Source organism: Tympanuchus pallidicinctus, unplaced genomic scaffold (assembly GCF_026119805.1).
Source record: "Tympanuchus pallidicinctus isolate F22 unplaced genomic scaffold, pur_lepc_1.0 scaffold16, whole genome shotgun sequence".
Classification (NCBI taxonomy): Eukaryota; Metazoa; Chordata; class Aves; order Galliformes; family Phasianidae; genus Tympanuchus; species Tympanuchus pallidicinctus.
This window is the reverse complement of record NW_026294679.1, coordinates 27571249-27589928: the sequence shown is the minus strand read 5'-3', so window position 1 is coordinate 27589928 and position 18680 is coordinate 27571249. Positions and strand designations below refer to the sequence as shown.

Below are 18680 nucleotides of genomic sequence, written 5' to 3'. Positions count from 1 at the left end.
TCAGTTTTTGATCAGGGCGTATATTAAAAGAAAAACATAACTTTCAACTATGAATTCTCTCTGGCTAATGCATTAGTAACGTTTCTGAAACTGGGGGTCTGAGTAGAGGCTCAGATGCCTGTGCACTCGAGCACTTGTAGTTTGCTGAACTCTATTTCTCAGGCTTTCCGGTTTGTTCCTTTGGCACAGGTACGTCGCATTTTTATTCCACCTTTCTATTCCTGGTTGATTTCCCAGCTAAAGCACAGACAGCCCATCAGGGTGAAAAATGCACGAGAGCCTCTTAGCTGCAGCATTCTGTGATGTACCTGAGCAGAAAACTTGATTTACTGGAGTAGGCATGTGCTTGTTCCTCAGTGTCCTTTCCTCATGATTGCTGGTGTAGGACAAAGTGCTGATGCTGTGGTTTCTGACCCCGATGTCTAGGTTACTTTCCATAGTGTTCCCATTGCCTCTTTCTTTTCCATTATACCTTGTTTACATATGTTTTAGGCAATATCATTCTAATTCTTGCTTAATTCTCTCTGGCAGTGTTTGCGTAGCCTTCTTCAGGCAGCTTCATAAATCTTGCATAAGATGCCTATACCTTTCTTGTCGTGGCTTTTAATGATTTCAGCATGTCTGCAGTCACAGTCACTGTTCTCGTGTTTGCTCGCTGCTTTTTCTGCATCAGTGCAGATATTGGTTCCTGTTCACTGTTAGCTAAAATAAGAATTCTTCATCATCTGTCCACTGCAATGTTTTTGTTACGGGTGTTCCACTCTTTCTTGGACTTCTTCACCATTTTATGCTGTCAATTTAACCAATAGCAGAAGTCCCTCGGTTGGCTTGGTTGCATCTGCCCTTGTCTGAAAGCCTGATAGGAGCTCTCTGATAATATCAGATGTTCTGAAATAACCTCCCAGCTGAAGCAGTGTGAGGAATGTCAGCGCAGCTGGCATGTGCCCTCCTACCTGCCCAGCTGTGACACGGAGGTCATTCTCACTACCTTGCTCTGACACAAGGAGCTGCTCCCAAATGCAGAAGCATACCCAGTCTTTCCATGGGCTCACCAGGCAGCAGGGCAGCAACCCACACACCAGTTCTCTAAACATCTCCTTTCTCTTGTATTCAGCACCTTGTTACCTCTCCCATCGATGGCAAAGTGTGTTTTCACCTGATCTTACCTTTATGTTCTGAGCCTCCTTCTCCGTATTAGCTCACCTCTGCTGTCACTGTTTCCTTTGAGTCTGCAGCTCAGCCTTCTTGTAAGTTTAGTTCTCTTGTGCTGTACGTAAAGCTGTAACAACATGTTTATATAATCTGTCACTTGGAATAAGGAATAAAAATAGAGATAATCACACAGTATATTAGTCATCCATAAAACAAACCATGCAGCTTTGCACACAGGGCTGGCATAACACAAGAGAGCTCCTGGGTGCCGGTTGTGGCCCAGCAGCCTTCCAGTTGCTGTAGCTGCATGAAGGTCCAGCTTACTGGGCACAGCTGGCAGGCCAGCAGCAACACCATGTGGGGCTGCACCGTGCAGTGCTGGAAGAGCAGCTCTGCCCTCCCAGTGTCAGCTTGGCTTTAGATGACTGCTTACACAGCCAGGAGACAGAGTTCCAGCTGCTGCATGCATGGATTTTCTCCAGAAAAACTGTTACATTCTGCAGTAGTCTAATCTGACTTTCAAACTATGATAAGCAGCTTACTGTTTTTCTTCTATGGCAGTGTTTCTAAGTCATAAGGATTTTACAGATAGGATTTGAAGCCATATAAAACAAAAAAGATCGTACTAAGGTAACTGGAACCATTTAATTTGCTAAGTTTACCAAAAGCATTTGGTCTACATGCAGTTCAGATAAAATTTAGGGAAAATGTGGAACCTGTAATGGGGTGGATCTTAATTAGTTTGCTGATATTGCATCTGTCTGTTAATTGAAATATTATCTTTTAATTAAATGGAAAAATGAGAACAGGTTAGCTTTTATTTGAATGCATTATTGCTGCAAAGCCCATCAGAAGATGCTGGCAGGGAACCTTTTGTGGGACAGAAATAAAGCAGGAGAACATGGCATGCAGTTTCATCAGTACCTCTCCAAAATGGGGAGAAAAATAATTAGGGTTTATGAAAGAAAGCACCCAAAGTGGAGCATCATCAGCATTTCTAATTGTAAAGCCAAATATTCTGTTCAAAGATATCTTGCTTTTGTTATATGATAGCTGCATTTTAAGCCTAATTTCTAAGGAGGGAGTTAGTCAGTTGGCCAGAAATTGGTGTTTGCTCAAAATCCTGTGGCCTGATTGCATCAGTGATGGAAGGAGGACCAATCCCAGCTGCTGCTGTGCGTGGTGGCTGATTTCCAAGGTCTGCTTTGTCAGAGCTGGAGAAAAGTAAGAGCAAATATGACTATATACATGTATATAGTCATGTATATATTTATATTTATTCCTTGTTGATATAACTATATGGTATTTGCATGTATATATATAGTGTCATTGTCTGTATACACAACACAGATCCATATATTCACAAATGCACATTAAAATGTCCAAGGAATCTCAAATTCCTTGGCAAAGTGCAAATATTATTTTGCCTAAAAGCATATCCCACTTTAGGAGAAAGCAAAGTAATAAATTAGAAGTATGGAATATACAGAGTGGAGAAAAAGATAGAAACAGCTTACATTACAAGCTATAAAATACAAAGGGAGAGACAAAAAGATCAAGAATATTCTGCAGAAGCAGGGAGTTTGCTTGGTGACATTTCCAGCTGGTCCAGAAGAAGGGATGAGTTCTCATTTTGCAGAGAAAGACAAGAAGAATCCTCTGAAAAAAAGGTTTGACAGAGAGCACTGAAGAATAAGAGTGTAACCAATGTGGTCAAGCAAGCCTGCTTTCACTTTTGGAGGTGAAGGTGCTTTTCAACTGAGATGTATGCTTCCGTCACTTAGCATTGCAACATTGTAACTGTACAGCACTCTTCAGTGAGTGATGGATGGGCTACATGATAGGCACAGTTTCTAATAATCTGAAAGTAAGATATTAAAATGATATGAGTGCTAGTAGAATATTAAATAAGAAGGATAGACAAGGGTAGATCTAACCCAGCTGCTGCCCAGGTGCACAGCTCGGAGTGATGCACCTTTTAGGACAAGGATTGCTGTTTGTGTGGTGCAGCAGGACAAGAGGGCAGCACTCCATGTGGAGCTCTTGGTGTGGATTCAAGAATGAAAAAAAAATGCCCAGGTGGCAGGAAGGAATCATACTGTAAGGAGGAGTAATGGGTGATGCTGCTTTGTAACCTTTCAGAAATTGGTATTGCGGTGTGGAAATAATCTGAGAGCTGTCTGGTGAAAATAAGGAGAGCATTAAGTACTTCTAGGAGAAGGTGATGTGGTAAGAATTCCCAAACTGATCTGAGTGCTGAAGATAGTGCCTTAACACAGAGAGGCTTAAGGAGCTCAATCTGTTTAGTTCATTGGGAAAAGGCTTGAGAGGTGACTTGATTACTGGGTATAAATACCCTAGTGGTTTTTAATGGGCTCCTCAGTGTCGAGGAGGAAGGCAAGAGGATGGTGATCAGCCAAAGCTGCAGTGCCAATAGCAAATAAGGAATATTGAATGGTGTTGGTAACTCACTATTGAAACAAGATATCAAAGGAGATGATGCTCTCCTGTGAAGTATTCGGTTCCTTACTATTGGCCTTTTTCCAGTGCTTTGGTCCAACCGTAGTGGCTGAGCTCAGTTCAGGAGCCTTCAATAAGCAGCTCTAGTTACAAGATCCACTTATTTCCCTTCTGATGCCCTATTAATATCTTTCTAGAGAGTATACACTTGTATATTGGGAAAAGAACATTAGAAACTTCACCATTTGATTATGATGATGGACTACAGTGCATCTTGTTACTGTATAACAAACTGGACTGGCTGAAACATGATTTTATTTTCTATACAAGAGTGTCATAAAGTTAGAACATTTCTGAAGCTTCCTTCAAATGGGCTTGTGATACATTCCATTTTCCTCTCCCCAAAGCTTTGGTAGAAACAGAGTGCCTTCTGACAAGGTATATTTTTAAAAGTATTCAAAGCAAAGACCCTGAAGACGATTTTGTGTGATGCACTGAGGAACGTTGGGCAGCCCTGGCACATGTGTGCCATATGGCAAAGGGCGTTTGCCTTAAGTGTTGTTGCTGTGTGACAGACGGCAGGAGAATGGCAGTCTGACATAATGGCATCTGACATGAAAGTGTTTATGATGCAGAGGTGTTCACTGAATTCCTCCACGTGGAAAAAAATGACACCCAGAGACATTCACAAATTCAGGTGCTTGCTGAATGGAGTGGATGTGAGCACAGTGGGTAACCTCTGCTGGTGGAGATTTTCACAAAGGTGACATGCAGGCTCTTGTTCAGGCTGGTGAAAATGCAGGGCTACTGGTGGTGACTGTGTTGAAAAGGAGTGTCTTGTAGCTGCAAATTTTCTCTCTCAGGTAGTGTTGTTGTGCTCTTTGTACCTCTTGTGGTTTCCATGGAAGTAAATGGGAGTTTCTTCCAGTGTGACCTATGTATTAATTTACCAGCCATTCATCTCATCCAAATCTGAAGCCAAAATCTGTCCCCAGATGAAGTAGTGGACATGCAAACACTATTCTTGGATCAATCAGTGCCAGAGATGCACATTTACAGTCTGAAATGGACCTTTTTTGATTAGACTCAGGGCATGTTCCTAAAATTATTGTGTTTCATTGCAAAGGCCACTTTAGAAGTAGGTGGTTAAGTCTGTTTGCAAAGCACAGTACTAAATTTACTAAGCCTGATGGGGGTATTTAAATAAATAAGGATGAGTTTACCCCTTGAGGGAATTTGAACATTACACAGAATCTTCCTGCTAATAAAATTAATGGAGAATAGTGAGCTTACACACAAAAATGTGTGCTAAAGCAATTACAGGACAGTAAAGTAAATGTTTACAGAGATTGAAAGAAAAATCTGGCAATAATATCTTGCTCTTTAGAGGAGAGATTCATGACAAAGCTGTGTAGCGAAGTGATCTGCTTAATCCAGTTTATGAATACTTCTCTAAAAAAGGCAATGAAATGCTAACTCTAAGAATGGATTAAAATAAAAATAAATGCTAAGAGGGCAAATATTTATATGTGATTCAGGTCACAATTTCAGTTGTGATGGGGCCAAGATGAACTCAATCCAAGATGCAGAAGTCTCTGATTATATTGGAACAGTAGTTTTAAACAATATAATCTGATCAATTCACTGCATAAAAACTGATGGTGTTTATCAGTGCCAACAATTTATGCTTGAAGAGAGAGTGTGCTTTCGAAATACTAAATAACAGGGAGCCTTTCAAAAGCTTCCTAATAGTGAAAATGAGGGCAGAGAGCTGGCCCTTTGCAGGCAGAGACAGGAACTCAGCAGTATTTACAGTGCATCAACCACATCTGAATTCCAGAAACCGCACAGCTATAGCTGTGCTTGTGCGTGCAGAAAATCTCTGCCTGTGTGCGTGAGGCACCACTTGCATCCATCAGATCTTAAGATGAAGGATTTAGAGGTTGAGGTGGAGTTCTTTTGCTCTTCTCATACACAGCCTGTTTTTTTTTTTTTTTTTATTATTAGTGGTTTTTTTTGTTTTTGTTTTTTTTTTAATCTTGGAACATGGGCGTGGAGGAAAACAGCACGCTATCCAAACAAGTGGTTGTGGTGCAACTGAAGAAGTAAAAATGCTCACAACCAGCAAGTGGGAAAACCCAATTATGTCAGAAAACTAGCTGAACATTGTTTTGAGCCTGGTTGAACTTACAAAGCTTTTGAACACACTGTGACTTATGCCAAGCAGTGATTCTTCTCCTATTACTCTTTTTCAGATTTTTAATTGCTTTAATCAGCAAAATGCCTTGAATCAGCAAAATGCATCTTGGTAGAGTTAAGATTTCAGATTAATGGAAAAGTAGTTTGTCAGCTTCGTGATCTACCAGTGAAGTGCTTGCCTAAGGCAACCTTACTCACAATCATGGAATCTTTTGAATTGGCAGAGATCCTTAAAGGTCATCTGATCCAACTTCCCTGCAATGAACAGGGAAACCTACAGGTCCATCAGGTTCACAGATACACAGAATCATAGGGATTGGAAGGGATCTCCAGAGATCATCGAGTCCAATGCCAAAGCAGTTCCCTACACCAGGTCGCACAGGTAGGTGCCCAGATGGGTCTTGAACATCTCCAGAGAAGGAGACTCACAACCTCCCTGGGCAGCCTGTTCCAGTGCTCCGTCACCCTCACCTAAAGAAGCTCTTGTGCACATTTGTGCCGAACTTCCTATGCTGCAGTTTCTGGCCCTTTCCCCTTGTCCTGTCTCCATACATTGCTGAAAACAGTCTGGCCTTGCCACTTTGCCCCCACACCTTAGATACTTATAGACCTGGATCAGGTCCCCTCTCAGTCTTCTTTTCTCAAGGCTAAACAGACTCAATTCACTCAGCCTTTCAGCGTGTCGCACCTTTGCAGTAAGGGGCTGCCAGTTCAGGGATTTCTCCCCCAGGACATGAGCCAGAGCTTCTACCTTGGCAAATGTGCTGGGATCCTTCAGCTTCCAGTGCTGCCCTGACGGCCCTTACAGCTGTCCCATGTCTCCCCAGCTGCAAGGCAACAGCGCCAGCTGAGCTCCCAGCTTCAACACTTTGGTGATAGATATTTAAGCTTCTCTTTCCTGAGTTTCTTAAGAGCTTCGCTGTTACTATTAGAAACATTTTGTTTTGTAGAATGCTGGGGGAAAGTGTTGAAAGTGAATGAAGTGGCTAAAGGTGGCTTCTGACATGGTTTTCTTCTTAGTGCCTTTGTTTGATATAAGGGCAGAGAAGTATAATTCCAGCATTCCAGGGCCATACTCAGCCCAAATCTCAGATCAGGGAAAAAAAAAAAAAAAAAGCAGAAACAAAGCTTATCCTTGGCTCAGGTTTCCTGTCCTGTTTCTGAACCGTTACAAATCAAAGTGCACATACTCCTGATGTGCAGATGCATCATAAACCACAAATAGAAACATGCAGGAGATTTCTTTTGTCTGAAACAAATGCCAAAATGCCTTCAGTGGTTTTGGACTTTTTTTTTTTTTTTTTTTTTTTTTTTTTTTTAGCTCTGTCTCATCATAACAGCCTCATGTTAAAACCAACACAGCTCTGAGATAACTTTTCATCCACAGCTTTCTTCTTGTAGACTGTGGCAGCATTTACAGACTGAGCAATGATTTCTTGCCAGAAATGCTGCCAAAGGTAGGCTTAAACTTTTGTGGCAGTCTGATCCTACTTTCCATGAATTGCATGAGACTGAAACAAAAATACTGACCACCCAACTTGAGTATTTCTAGGTCTGGTGTGTCTTTAAAAAATAACATTAAGAGCGCTTTATGTAAACCACAGAGTTAAGTAACTGCTTTTTTGCTGTCATTAACCACAGTATCTAAAATGTTTTGATCTCTCTGTTCTCTACAAGTGTCTGGATTCATCATTCAACTTGTTGCATATCATGTGAGAAAAATAACAAACCTTAAACAGAAATTTTAAACACAGGACTCAAAGGGCTGCATGTGATCAGCAGGTCACTTCAGCTCTAAAATATTTCTTTAGGTCTATTCAAATGCAGCAGGTCGTGCAGCCTCTTTGGTAGCGCACAGAGGAGGTGGTGGCCCAAGATGTACTGCTCCACCTTGTCCTGGAAGCCATGGGCAGGGAGAGGTGCTGGTGGGAAGCCACAGAGAAGCTTGTGTAGGCTGGTGCCTGAATGGTCTTAGTGCTGTGGAGCACGACAAGTGTTTTTGAAATCCTACGGGATAAGAGATGCCATATAGATGTGGTAGGGCGGTGTGGAAATTTTGTATCTCTGCTTACTCTACAGGTCTCATTCTTTTCTCTTAGTGCAGAACTCTTTCTTTTTGAGGAATGTATTTCTTTGTAACATACAGTGCTTGCGGAATAACTCTGATTCAAACTGCTCCTTTTGTGATAGAGAATAACGCATTTTATTTTATTCATTTACTTTGAAAATTCTTTTACTCAACCTTAGCAAGGCACAGTCACTGAAGCCTTCTCAGTACTACTGCCTTTGTCCTAATTTCTGCCTGGAAAGTGGATTTGGACGTGGGTGATTCCCTTTGGACTTCACTATAATGTCCTTAGGCAGCAGCTGGGATTCTTTTGGCTACCAGCCTTTCTTTCCCTTTCTCAGCTAGGGGTTTTGTGTGTCCTTTTGTCAATGTGTCTCTAGCCAGTCAAAACAGCACCAAAGAGCTGAGGTCAGATTTAACATCTGAATGCTCTCCTCAAAGAACTGGGTACTGTTTTCCCTTCTGATTCCTCAAATTGGTGCAATAAACTTCATCAAGCACTGTATTGCAATTCCCTTTTAAGCAGCAAGACATTTTTTCTGGCTCCCGTTTGCATTGCTTCTGATGACTCGGAGGTCTGTGGAGCTGCTTCCCCTGCCGGGCTCACTCATGGTGGGATGCTTTTGCAGCTGGTGGTTTGGATGCATGCAAACAGACGTGTGCTGTTTTTCAAGGCAAGCACCCATTTGTTAGCACGAGCTGCTCGCATTCTCCTCTCCATGGGAGCTCTTCCCTGCTGAACTTTTGAACCACTGAAGCAAATCAAATCGTGTAGCTCCACAAAACAGAAACTGGCATTTGAGCTGTGTCAAGGAAGTGCTGCAGCCTCAGCACAGTTGCCCAGGGAAGCAAAATCAACAGAGAAACACATTGTTGGGAATGGCTAAAGAATAGCAGCCTGTGAAATGTGTCTGTTTTCTCAAGCTTCTCATGTCTTACTTGTACTATCTCTTAGGTATGGCCATGTATGTAAGATGATAAACTTGTATGGGATTTTCCTGTTTGGCTGTGCTAATACAGTGCTGGTATCTGCTAATACAGTTTCCTGAGTTGATAGGAGAGTAAGAAGCATTGCTTGAAATAATAGTCCTTAGTTTTTAAAGGCCCTATGTATTTCCAGTCTTGTGACCAGGGAACATGCCAGAACTTAGCAAATTGGGCTGCTTCTCATGCAGGAGACCCCCTGAGGCAAAACCATGCAGCAGGCTGCTTGCTGCCCTCCCAGCTAACAGCTCCTCAAGTGACAGCAGGCCACATGTGGGCATGGCAGGGAGCGCAGTTCTCTGAGCAGTGCGCCTGGCAGGCCGGGCATCCCTGTGCATCTCTCCTCTGGCAGCAGTGTGGCTGAGCAGAGAGGAAGGGTGGTGGTGCATCCAGCTGACAGTGAGCACTGGGCAGAGGTGCTGAGGGAGGTTTATCTGAGGATGCTTAGATCTGATAGGTTGAGTTTGGTGAAAAGTGGAGGCAAGAAAAATAGTAGGTTTCTCTTTAAGCCTGTAAATAGTGATTGAAGAAAAAAGGGTTGATCTGTTAGTGTTGAATGAATCACTTGAAAATGTCAGCATTAAATAAACTGCACTTGGTGTACAGCTTAGACCTACTCCTTAACCAGGATCTGTTCAGAATGGCCATACCTGCCCTCAGAAAAGCTGTGGAACTGGAGACAAAGTTACATAAGAGATCGTGACCAGAGGCCTTTCCTCAGCCCTGCTGAGCTGTTTGTTGAAGTGAAGAATCTTTACTAACCGAGATTTGGGAAAGTTTTTTTCCAATAACACAGTAGCTCAAATCCTGTCACATTTCAGGTCTATATTCTTCAGTACAATGTCCTCAATCTTGAGAGGACAGCACTGATTCAAGTAGGCTCAACTAAAACGCCTTCATCTTTCACGCAAAGGTTTGTACGAGCTTATACAACACCGGTGAGTCATTCACATAGGATTGTGTTTTTATTCATCTAGCGAAAGTAAAACTGGTGCTCTCTGACCCCAAACCCAGTGCTGCTAATACACAGAGTGCACATAATGGATATGCCCCATGTCCTGGAAAAAAAGACGGATTTTTAGCAGGTGATGAGAACTCCATAGTGGACAATCATTCAATATTAACGTGTTTTTCATGTTCATTTTCCTGTCATCCAAGTGGAAATAAATCTGAATGACATTTCTGCACTTCAGCTGGGAAAGGAAAGGTCAAGGGTGCTAAAAGCCCCTCTCAGAATATAGATACTACAGACAGAGGTTTGCTCTTTGTCCTTAATACTATGTTAATTAATCCGGTTAAGGGTGGCGTGTGATTTACACATGCTTTAACAAGAGAACATCAGTCTGTGACTGAGGACATGATTCAGTGAGTCCCTTTTGCTCCTGCCTGACTGTATGAGTGCTCTCATCTCGTGGAAATGGGCTGCAGGAATGCCAGTTGTAATGCACCGCTGGAACAAGGCCATAGGGCTGGATCAAACTTGTGGAATTAAGGAAAGAACAGAAGCTTTCACTGCAGCTGAAATCAGATCTTCTGTATTTGGCTATCTAAACTTCAAGTTCCCAGCCATGGTCAGTCATCTGGGTAGAGATGGCTGGGGAGAGGGTCCCAATGCAGAGATGGCTAGGTGAGGTGCCTGTCCTATTGCATGGGTTGTAGAGAAGCTCTATCACATGCATGGCTGTATATGGCTAGTGAGATAAATGCTAACTGCTCGTTGTAGTCATCAGTTCATGTCAGATGTATAATCAGACCACATTGTAAAAAAAAAAAAAGTAATAATAATCAAGAAAAAGGCACATTAGGCAAAGGATACATGGCAGCAGAGAGTGTGGCCTTTGTTTTTTAATTAGTTATTTGGGTCTTTTAGCTGATGACCAATGACACAGGATAAATTAGCTTTTAATTCTAAATTAGATTTCAGTATGTAGAAATACACTGTGCTCATGTCCAGTAAGCAACCATGTTGTATAATATTTAAAAGCACAGCCATTCCAGTTCAATGTTTTTTTCCTGAGCATTACCTTACTTCATTATGTTCAAGAAGAGGCCTTTACATGGTACAAACTTGAAGACAACATAAAACAAATGTGTTCTTTGTTACTATTGTTGCTTGATAATTTTCATGGAATTATACTGGTTTTGTACTGAATGATGTTTAGACATGGAGATCTGTGGTTATAGCATGCTGACGGCAGACAAAACAGAAAATACGTGTGCTAAATTTGATATACAAATCAATAAATCATTCGTCCCTTTAAATAAAATGAAAGCAAGGGCTTGTATTGATCTACATCAACTGTGATTAGAGCTGCATGGTATTCTTTTTTGGATAAAAAAAAAAAAAAAGTAGGATAGCTTCTGATAAGTGAATTGTAAGCATCAGCTATTACGTGGCTAGCTCATGAGGCAGTCAGATAGAAGATCTATAACAAGTAAGGAGCCACAGGACTTTGCCAGCTTCTATAAAATGGTGTGCGTTTGAAAGAAGGGATTTTAAAGTATATTTTCTACAGCTCAAGTGTTTTTCTGATGGTAAGGAAGAAAAAAACCCCAAACACATAAGGAATCCTATCCCTCTGAGCCAAAGAAATGTCAGTGCACTTTGCAGTTTAAGATTTTGATTTAAGGCAAGCATGCAGAGTACACAGTAACCATGCCTACACTGCCATTGTATTCTCGGGTGAAGGGAAAGTCTTCCCAACATCCATTTTCACTTTCCTATGGCACATGGATTTTAAAATAGGGTATCTGCATGCTCTGCAAACTTGCATGTTCCGATTTACTGACCTGTGCTGCTCTGCTGCCTATGGATGCTAGCTTGATGTCTTCTGCAGCCTTCCCTGTGCAGGAGAGCCAGGTTGGATAATGCAGCCTGCTCCAGCTCAGGCATTGATCAGATGCCAGGACCTCACAGAGCCCAAGTTCCTCTCTGGCTTCCTTTGCAGTTTGTTCAGTCGCTCATTGCTTTTATTTGTGACTTGGGCTTGAAGATGCCATACATCTGGTTTGTCTGCTTTGGAAACGCTTCATCATCAGAACTTGTTTTGTGTCAGTTTTACTTTATCCTTGATTGCAGGTTTCCATTTGCTTATCTTTCCAGTTGTGCAAGGTGGTGTTTTCTAGAGTGATGTTAAAAAGAGGACTCTCTGAGATTATTACCTTGCACTGAAGATGATTAAAAGTATTGCTTTACTCTAGTATTGGACAAAGAAAACTATCACAATAAACTTAGCAACAATCTCCCTACACCTGCATGTTTTTCGTCAGCACCTTACCTCATCCCTCTCTTGCTGTAAATGTAGAGAGATATACAAGTTATTATGGCACGTAGCACCCTTGCCACTAGGGCTGCACCAAGGACCTTAGTCTCTTCCTTAGCCATGGTCTGTCAGCAGATTCTTTCTTTATTAATTGTTAGGCAATACCTGCTTTTGCAAGAAAGTAGGCCAGTGCATCTTGTTCATGTTGATTACATTCATAGCTCTAATTTCACAATATATTTTATTAAAGGATATCACATTGTCCTTTACATAAAAAAGCTTTTTACAAGCTAAACGTGCACAGCCTTCACAGTGAGCAAGTGGCTGGTTTTATGCCACATCCCAGCCAAATGGCTTTCCTGAAGTACTGCAGGATTACTGGCAGACATTTGTGCAGATGGTAATGCATTGGGATATTCTGGGGGTTATTTGGAGCCTGAAATGGAGGAGCACACACAAAAGTGGAGCACCAGTAGTTAATGCTCCCAACTAAAGTTTGTACAGAAAAACACTACTGAATTTATTCCAGGAATAGAGTTTGAGAGTAATACTGCCTATATTTTCCATTTGCCAACATCTTCATGTTTTTCTCATAATCCTCTAAGAACTGCAGTCAACTGAAGTTGCACTTTGAAAATAGTGCATCTCCTTTCCCTTTATCAGAAGGGAATTTGGTGTGCTCTACCTCCACAGGCACCAGGAAACACACCCTTTTTTAATGTAACCCATTCATAGTGGTTATTGTTGAATTCTTTTTTATGCTGATTAAGAAGTACTGGCTGCCCACAAAAGATTAAGAATCCATACGGATTGCTTATCCAAGCTCAGATCTTGTATACAATTAAATTCCCCCTGCAATTTTAGCTTGGCTTTGAAATGCAAATGGATTAAGAGAAAAGCTCCTTAAGCAGATTGCAACTAGTTAGATATTTTATTGTATGTAAATTGCACATACATGCTTACAGACAGATATGCATAATGTGATAGTATCATTTGCTTTATCAGATTCATAGGTGAATTTAGGAAGCCCCCAGTTCCAAAATAGCACAAAGTCACCCAGTGTCCCTCTGCTGCAGATAAGGTCTGTATTTTGCCCTTGTTCTTGAAAAATCACAGATACTCAGTGCTAGTGTGCAGAGGCTATGTTTTATGTCTAGCAGCCTGTGAAGCAGGACATCAGAGTTAAGAGGCAGAATACTGGTGATATTCAGTAAGAATTGGGGTGTAAAATCCTTCAGATGCTTTGGAAAAATTCCCATCCAAACATGGAAGAAGGAGAGATGCAAAACAGATTTAAAACTCACTTGGAACAACTTTTATAAACGTCTGATTGTGAAGCACTTTTGAGGCCCTTCCTCTCCTAGTGCTCCCCTCTCATTCAGTGTTAAACACATCCTCAGCTCTGTGGAACAAGATTATACGCCTTAAAAGCTATCACATTTTCATGTATGGAAAGCCACTTTTTTGGCCCAGGATTGAACCTAACCTCTTTTGGGCTTCAAGGCAGAGGTTTTTTACAATGAAATGTCTGTATTCTAACGTGGATAGCAAGCTGGCAGTGCCAGCTGCCTGAACCTGCTCAACAGAATAAAAACAGAGCAAGTCCCAAGAGAGCAAGGTTACTGGACAGAGGGTAGAGAGAGTAATTAAAGGTGTTTAATGGGAGTATTTATTCAATAGCTCTGTGGTTTATCACAGGGATATTACTTCCAGACATTTCTGGCCGTATGTAAAATATGCGTGCCAGCCCTGTCTGTTTTCCACTTGGATATCATGTTTCATGGGAACAAAATCTGTAGAAGTCAGAGATCAAACCTAAATGCTGTTTCCCAAATAATAATGATACACTGAATGCTGTCATGGAAACCTTCCTTACAGTGAGCCCTTAGCATAATGGGCAGTCGTCCCACACTGTGCAGCTCAAGCACTCATCTGTCACCACACCAGTCTGTAAACTATAGTCACAATGAAGCCACACTGTTTACTCACATGATACTGCTCACCTTCTTTTCAAATTTGCGTACCTGGCTATGCAGTGAAATGCTAAGTGATATCAGATGGGCTTTGTTTCCTTAAGAAAATGGGAATTTCACCTTTCCTCTGAAATCCATATTAACATCAAAGGCTGCTATGGTTTCATGAACACTTTTTTGCTTGCTCCTGGTTTTGGGTGCAATTCCTTTTTAATCTGTTCCATCGAAATCAACATCCCATCATTACTCACTGATGCTTTAGTGGTCTTTCACAAAGTCCTTGTGACTATTAGATGTATCCTGAATTCATTTATCCTGCTTTAGTACAAAAATACATGGTACTGAATTTCCAGACAATATATCTACGCCTATCAGTGCTGGTGGTTCAGTGCCCATAGGCAAACTGTGAATATTTAAAAGAATTCCACTAATTAGAATGTGTCTCAAAAAAAAAAAAGAAAAATCTAATTTTGCATGATGGCAAATACAGTGAATCATAAGCCTTAACATAAAGAAATTACAAATGAAAAATGGAGAGATGTATGCTTCTCTGTCCTTGTATAGACTGTAGAGTTAACCTCTGTGCTCCTTATTGGGCTCCAAACAATAAAGAGATGAGAGTAGGAGTTATAAATGGGCATGGATTGTCTCACTGATAGGCTGGTAGCTCTTTGCTCTGTGATGTCTTACAGAGGATTGTCATAGCAGCACTAGAGGGACAGGAAGGGAGACATGTCTTGCAGAATAGCACAGCAAAGTCTGCTTTTCGCATTGGTTTTAGTGAGACATGACATCTGTGGCTCTGCCTTCTCCGCTGTCTATCAGCCCTGTTTTTGTGGTGAGTGAATAATAGAAAGTTTCATGTCAAAGTTGTTAGGGGGTAAGCTTCACTTATGTTTCTGGACAAGTTAGACTAAGTAGGCATTGAGAAAAGAAGAGCTCTTGCTTTTCTTTCAGGCTGAAGAGGTGCTGCGGTGGTGTTACCTCATGCTGTGCTCCTTACTTCAGAAAACATAGTTAATGGCTTGGTGTGACAGATCCCTCTATGATCTGTCCTCCTGATGATTGACCTCCAGCCCCAGTTCTCACTTTCTCTTTTAGTTACGCTGCAATAGTTGCAACAAAACGAGATGAAACAAACAAACAAACAAACAAAAAGGTCTAAGTTTTGTGAGTCTTCCCTGCCAGACTTTAGGAGGCCCTCCTTATTGTACCAGAGAGAATATTCATTCTACCTGGCTTCGAGGCTATACAGCTCAGGGAGGAGTGTCTTTCCCCCAAAATAAAGATACAAAATAATAGCAGCTGACTTTCTATTTAATATTTAAATTGCTCTGAAGCCCCAGTAAGTTTTGCAAGAGGTCTTCTGCCTTCTGATTTCATTTCCTCCCACTTAATACAAAACTCTTTGTTCCTACTTCTGAAAGTGAAAGAAATTACAATTCATTAAGCCTGCAATTGTTTAGAACTCAGAAGTGTAGATTGATTAGCAAATACTCTACAATAGCTCTTATAATGGAGAGCTCTAAATAAATGGGTTCTAAACTATTCTTACAGTTCCTAGTGCTTTTTCTACAGTCTAAACATGCTGTGTACACTATTCTTTGACTCTGCTGTGTTCCTGGAGGGGAATGAATTGGAATATTCTGAATGCCTTATGTAACGTGTTTAGAGAACTTTTTTGTTTGTATCTTTGTTTGAATTTCTTGGACGGAATTAATTAATGGCAAAGTATAAAGGCCAACTTTGAAATCCTAGCTGACTTATACACTAGAGCTCAATTTGTATTCTACATCAAGGAAATGCTTGGATTTGAAAGAAGGATGCCATTATCAAAAAGGTTTCTGTAGATGGCTCTGTTCTTCAGAGCACCATCTCTTCACCACAGAAGTGTGGTTTTAACACTTGGGTAATTCAAAAGGAAGTTGATTTTTTGATCAGAATATGTATTTAATTCCTTGTTAAAAAACAAATGCAGAACAGGAAAGAGTAGCTGATTTGAGAAAGGATAAATGTTACAAAAATTGGGCTTCCTTGAAGCAATCTTAATTTCAGAGAGAACACAAATCTGTTTGTGTTCTGTAAGTCTGTAGCCAACACTGTTATGGTCTTGTGGAAATCTGACAGGATAACAGCTTTTCATAACCGTATTTGCATTTTGATTTTATTACTAGATTCCTTTGTACAAGATCGCAGTAATGTGTAAGATGTAGTTCTTCAGTGGGTATAAATTTGTCAAGATGCATAGAGGACAGTGGAATTAAGATAACTTACATCAGCTTCTAAATGATTCCTGCAGCAAGCCAAGAGGTTGGACAGGGTCATCCTGCCTTTTGACCCTGTAGAGAGAGGGCTGTTTAGTGAAATGCCACATTGTGTTTTAGAGGCAAGCAAAGCAGAGTCTGGCAGTGTGTATATAGGATATGTGCTTTACCCTGCTGTCTGCTCCACAGTGGAGTGGGCTGAGCAGAGGAGCTGGAGCTGCTGCCTGCACACCTACACTGCCCTATGTTTCAGGTTCTGCGTTCAGGGCAGGCTCCCACTGCATGCAAAGCAACTCCTGCAAGCAATAAATAAAAAGAAAAAAATGCAATTTTGTTTTATGGCACATACACCAGCTCTGCTGAAGCTGCTGGAATTTCCCCAGAGCTTACTGTAAGAGCATCATTAACTCTTAGTCTGTACATGGTGGGACTCTAGAGAAGTCTGACACTCATATTTGCAGAAGACAAGAACAGGGCCTGCATGACAGCTGTGGCAGGGAGAGCTGCTGAACCATGAAGGCGAGGAGATTGCAAGTGAAGCTCTGATAATACAGGGGAGTTTTTTTCTAGAGTTTATCTAGAGGTTTTTTTTTGAGATTTACAAATCTCAAAGCTTGCAAAGTACCAACTATGCTGGCTTCTTTCTGGTCTAGCTCTGGGCTCTTGGGCTTGAAATTTATACAAAGGGAGAGTAATGCACTGGTAGTTCATATATAGTGCCTAGTGGTAGCGTATTAAGCCTCTGGTGCTGATGAAAGGTCTTGACTCTGTTCTTTCTGGGATTACCCTGCCTTGCAGAGAGAGTTTAGACAGGAAGGAGTAGGGTGTTGATAATTTTTACTGCTTTTGAATACTTTTAGTGTATAGAGAAGATTGGTTGAGATGCTGTGTTCTGGTTTTAGAATTGTGTTTTTCCTGACAGTGGTAACTCTTTCTTACTTAAGCATTGTATGTTTTATGTCTCATTTATTTAAATCTGAGGCACAATGGCATGGTCCTGAGAAATGCTCAGCATTGTCTAGTCAGTGGAGCATCAAAGGCAATTTTGAAGCATCAAACTCTGAGTGAGAGTATTTTTTGCAATCCTATCGTGATCTCTTTTCTTCTCTGATGCCAGAAAATTTCCATGTTGTCACAAGAGATGTGGGTTGGGATATGGGCAGTAGTTGCTGGTGTACAGAAAGGTGCCCAGTTTCCTTAGCCCATTTGACACTGGACAATTGTGGATTTCCTCCAGCACTGTTGACTGTGCCGTGGACAAGCCTGTGTTTATGCTCAAGCAGTACAAAGTGAGCAGTGGCACTGAGGCTGCTGCTGGGCTCCTGCCAAGGGGCCCCACAAAGGCAGCCAGATCATCTCCGTAATGTGAATGTGATGGGAACTGCGGCAGGGCAAGCCTGGTTACAGCCTCCTCCCCGTCTGCCCTCCCTAGTCCTGGTGCAGAGTGAGCGTGTGTACCTAGCAGGAGGTCTCCACGAGTACTGATTGTGAAGGGACCAGGGGAGGCAGGCTGTCTTCTGAGCTAAGAGTTCAGATCTGCATGGCTTTGGGATGGCACCAGCAGCATCCCAGGTCCTGACTGCCCCTTCATTTCCGGTGCCTTTGGAGTCTGGCTGTTGGCCACAGTGGGCAGGGCCATTCCCCACAGGGGCCCCAACACCACTTTAACAAATCTCTCTTCTCTGCATCCAACGGAGGGGACCAGCGGGAGCTGGGGAGTAGCAGCAGAAGGCAGCACGGATCCCTCTGACGAGTGGGCATCTCCTGCAGTAGTGAAGGAGGCTCCTTGAGCAGGGATCCAGCCATCTCCCTGTGCATGAGGTATGGTGGTCCCGGGGCAGAGTGAGACTGGGAAGAGGGAAGGAAGGGAACTACAGCAGAGCTGAACAACCAAGAGAGAAAGGTGCTGGTAAGAGCCAAGAACCCAGGACTTGAGGGATTGGAGGAATGTGACCCACTGCCTGCAAGGAAAGTGAGATCCAGAAAGCTCAGAAATGCAGAAAGTAGGGAGAACAATGATGCAGGGAGGAGCAGGAGGAGGATTATTGTATAATTAAGGGATTGGTGCCATCCTGAATGAAATGTCTGAGAGATTTGGGTGGGAATGCCTACATTGTACAGATATATCTGATGTGCATTTTTCTTTAAATTTTTGGACTGCTCAAATTAAGCAAGCTTGTCTGGATCCCTTATCTCCCGAGTTTAAAAACATGAAATCGTAGTCTTCCATATTGCTGATCTTCTGAGCCATGGAGCTGGGAAAATCTTAATAACTACTTTCAAAACTGGTTTCTATTCTTGAAATCATTAAGTAAAG

At 41.8% G+C, this 18680-nt stretch overlaps 1 protein-coding gene across 1 annotated transcript in view; it reads left to right on the top strand.

The window, feature by feature from the left end:
- Positions 1 to 18053: 18053 nt before the first annotated feature.
- PHYHIPL (phytanoyl-CoA 2-hydroxylase interacting protein like) overlaps positions 18054 to 18680 on the top strand; it is a 52328-nt gene continuing 51701 nt past the window's right edge. The window contains exon 1 of the mRNA XM_052677240.1: positions 18054 to 18184. The gene's annotated coding sequence lies outside the window, so the exon portion shown is untranslated. The remainder of the gene's footprint in view (positions 18185 to 18680) is intronic.